Source organism: Meles meles, chromosome 4 (genome assembly GCF_922984935.1).
Source record: "Meles meles chromosome 4, mMelMel3.1 paternal haplotype, whole genome shotgun sequence".
Taxonomy (NCBI): domain Eukaryota; kingdom Metazoa; phylum Chordata; class Mammalia; order Carnivora; family Mustelidae; genus Meles; species Meles meles.
The window spans coordinates 2,641,617-2,646,097 of NC_060069.1; the positions used below are offsets into that span (position 1 = coordinate 2,641,617).

Consider the following 4,481-nt stretch of genomic DNA (forward strand, 5'->3'; position numbering starts at 1 on the left):
TAGGGCATTATCAATTTGTCTGTCTCTTCAATAAACCAAAGTTGGCTTTGCTGATCCTTTTTATTTTGTATTTGGCTTCTCTTTCATAAATTTCTACTCTTATCCTTACTATACAGGTTTTACCTTCTACTTTGCTGGGCTTGTTTTGTCATTGCTGTTGATGATGCTATGTTCCTAATTTCTTGAGACAGATACTAAGTGCATAATTTCAGTCTTTATATGCTCCTAAGGATATAAATTTCCCTATAATTATATGCTTATCTGCCTTCCACAAGTTTTGAAGAAGTATTTTTGTCCTTCAGTTCATTATATTTTGTTTAATTTCCATCATGTATTTTACTCTGTGTATAATAATATTGCTTATTTCCAAATATAGTTATCTTCTTTTATTGATTTCTAGCTTAACTGCTTTGTAGTAAAAAAAATATTCAATCCTTTAAAAACCTTTCAGACTTGCTTTTAATCTCAGTGCATGTGATTTTTACATGTTTCTTTTTTTGTGTGTGTGTGTGTACACATTTAGTTTTATTGTAACAAAGCAACTTGTACACTTTTAACGTTTAAAACTGAGCATCATCTTTCCTTTCCAGTGAAACAAAAAGAAAATTTAAAAATAAACAGGAACAAAATTACAATAGAGAATGTTAATTCCAAATAAGATCCTACAAGTTCTGCTGATTCTCCCATCGAGTGGCAGGGCTCAAGTCATCATTAGGAGAGTTTTATTTTAAAAGTGTCATCTTAAACTGCAAGGATGTCCGTTAAACATCACAATTAAACATGCCAAAAGAGAAGCCATGTTGTCAAAATGCCCACTTAACCCACCCAAACATCTCAAACCCACCCTTTGCTGACCTTCTATAACCCCATTTTTTAAGGATTTTTTTCTTTTTTTTAAACAAGAGAAAGTAGACAGGTACATGTTGGTAAATGCTAACTGTCCATATTCACATAGAGACACAGTGTAATCTCTGAGCCCAATATACAGAGAAAGGAGGAAAAAAGCTAGAATTCTATGCACTACTACACAGGGGCCTAGCACCCTCCAGCTTCCAGCAGAGCTAAGGGAGCAGAAGGTTTTTCTTTTTTCCCACAGAGCACGGTGGTGTTGATTCCATGAAGTTTTTGTTTTTGTTGAGACAGGAAGGGACAAAAATGAATTTGGAACAAAAAGGGGTAGAGATTCTTTTCCCACTGTATTCTGCTCAAGGTATTTCCCCCCAAAATAAGCTGAGAACCATGGTATAAAGGGAGAGAAAAAGGAGACTTCAAAAAACAGGGCGAATGAGCACGAGAGGAGAAAAGAAAAAGAAAAAGGAAAAAAAAAAAAAAAGACGGCAACTTGCTCCCAGGGACTGAAGAAAATTAAAAAAGGAAGGTTGGAATCCATCAGTGTTCCATTAGTCATCTTTTCCTTCATCCTCTTCTCCTTCCTCCCCCTCATCATCATCTTCGTCTTCTTCACCTTCATCCTCATCTCCTTCTTCATCAATGTCTTCCAATCCTTCTTCTTCTTCATCATCATCATCATCTTCTTCTCCTTCCCCTTCTTCGTCATCCATATCGGGAACCAAGTAGTACTGTAATGGATTTGGCCAAACATCATCTTTGATGACCTCTCCTCGCTCACCTGCGCCTGCATCAGAATGGTCAGTAAACCAGGTGACGAAGCTCTCTGGCTCCTCATGCTGTCTCTTCCTGCTGGCTTTGTTCTGTGTTTGGCTTGAACGTTTCGTCAAATCCTTTCCAGATTTCCATTTGATTTCAGTGGACCTTGAAGATGGATCACCACTCTCATTCAGATGAAATTCTTTGGAGAGAACTTTATTTTCGAAGTAAGGGTTTTCATCACAATAAAAATCTATTCTGTAACCTGATTTAACATCTTCAAACTCTGTCACTTCGAGTCGTGTCACATAACGCAGCGCCTCTTCATCCTCCTCCCCAAGCAGTGCAGACACTTGCGGATGGTGACAAATGTTGTTACCCCGAAATTGGGGATTTGGGCGATCAATTCCGACCTCTTCTGAAAAAACGGTTGGCGGAGTTTGTTATATTTCTGTTCTACTTTCAAAATCTCCTCACTGGCTTGTTCATTAAGTCTGTCTATTTCATTTTGTACTTCATCAATACGTTCAATTGCTTCTTGCTGTTCTTTTTCTCCCTTATGCAAGTGCTGAGATGTGGACGTCTGCCCTGGCTTGGGGGCAGGAGGCAGTCTCGGTTTCTTCGTTTGAGGCGGGAGTGAAGACTGGCGTTTGGGGGCCATGCTGCGAGGAAACTCCAGGAAACCAGGAGAGATGCACGTCTGGAAGCTCTGATTGCTCTTTTTACATGTTTCTTATGTGTCCTTGAAACTGTGTACTCTGAAAATACTGGGCCCAGGACTTCACAAAAACACTGTTTTCATAACTTCATTTTGCTTTTGAGAACTGTTTCAGTGGCAATACAAACCTACTCAGGTGACAAAATGTATAGAACTTAATACATACACACAATGAATACAAATAAAAGTGGGAACTCTGAATAATATTGATGGATTATATAAATGTTAATATCCTATTCGTAATACTAGTTTTCCAAAATGTTACCACTAGCAGAAACTGGAAAAAGTATACAAGCGATTGTTCCATATTATTTCTTTTTTAAATTATCTAATCCCATTCATATGAAATGTTCAGAACAGATATATTCATAAAGACAGAAAAAAAGGCTAAAATTAACCCCTCAGGAAACAACAGTTGTTGGCAAGGATATGGAGAAAGGGGAACCCTCTTACTCTTTTGGTGGGAATGCAAACTGGTGCACCCACTCTGGAAAACAGTGTGTAGTTTCCTCAAAATGTTAAAAATAGAGCTATCCTATGCTGCATATTATTTCTTAAAACTGCAAGTAAATCTATAATTATCTCAATAAAATTTCAATTTTAAAAATGGAAGAATAAATTGTAATCTCAACTGTGAAAAGAAAAGAGTTATAAAAAAAATTTCAAAAATGTCAAAAATTTCCATGAGAATCACTAAAAATTTTGGTGCTTTCAGGAGTGAGTTTCATTTCTCTAGGAAATAGCCACCTACATAGAATAAATCTTGCCTTAAAATAGTGAACAGAAAATAAAGCCTAAACCAAGCAGAAGATGAGAAATAATAAAAATTAGAGCAGAAATCAATGAAATAGAAGGCAAAAGAATAGTAAAACAAATCAACAAAACTAGAAGCTAGTTCTTTGAAAGAATTGATAAGATCAATAAACCCCTAACTGGACTTATCAAAAAGGAAAGAGAAAGGACCCAAATTAATAAAATCATGAATGAAAGAGGAGAGATCATGACCAACACCAGGAAAATATAAACAATTTTAAGAACATATTATGAGCAACTAGATGCCAACAAATTAGGCAACCTGGAAGAAATGGATGTATTCCTAGAAACATATAAACTACCAAAACTGAAACAGAAAGAAATAGAAAACCTGAACAGACCCATAATCAGCAAGGAAACTGAAGCAGTCATCAAGTATCTCCCAACAAACAAGAGCCCAGGCCATAGGGCTTCCCAGGGGAATGCTATGAAACATTTAGAGAAGAACTAATACCTATTCTTCTGAAACTGTTTCAAAAAAATAGAAAGGGAAGGAAAACTTCCAAACTCACTTTATGAGGCCAGCATTACCTTGATACCCAAACCAGACAAAGACCCTATCAAAAAGGATAATTACAGACCAATATCCCTGATGAATAGGGATGCAAAAATTCTCACCAAAATACTAGCCAATAGGATCCAACAGTACATTAAAAGAATTATTCACCAGGCGCCTGGGTGGCTCAGTGGGTTGGGCCTCTGCCTTCTGCTCGGTTCATGATCTCGGGGTCCTGGGGTCGAGTCCCGCATCGGGCTCTCTGCTTGAAGGGGGCCTGCTTCCTCCTCTCTCTCTCTCTCTCTCTGCCTGCCTCTCTGCCTACTTGTGATTTCTCTCTGTCAAATAAATAAATAAAATCTTAAAAATAAATAAATAAATAAATTATTCACTCCGACAAAGTGGGATTTATTCCTGGGCTACAAGCGTGGCTCAACATCCACAAACCAATCAACGTGATACGCCACATTAATGAATGAAAGGACAAGAACCATATGATCCTCTCAACTGATGCAGAAATGCATTTGACAAAATATAGCATCTTTTCTTGATTAAAATTCTCCACAGTGTAGGGATAGGGAACATAACTAAATATCATAAAAGTCATACCTGAAAAGCCCACAGTAAATATCATTCTCATGGGGGGAAAAGTTATAGCTTTTCCCCTAAGGTTAGGAACATGACAGTGATGTCCACTCTCACCACTATTGTTCAACATAGTACTAGAAGTCCTAGCCTTAGCAATCAGAGAACAAAAAGAAATAATAGGCATTCAAATCAGCAAAGATGAAGTCAAACTCTCACTCTTTGCAGATGACATGATACCTTATGTGGAAAACCCAAAAG

At 37.3% G+C, this 4,481-nt stretch overlaps 1 pseudogene; it reads right to left on the minus strand.

The window, feature by feature from the left end:
* Positions 1-508: 508 nt before the first annotated feature.
* On the minus strand, positions 509-2,289 carry LOC123940207 (annotated as a pseudogene).
* Positions 2,290-4,481: the final 2,192 nt, after the last annotated feature.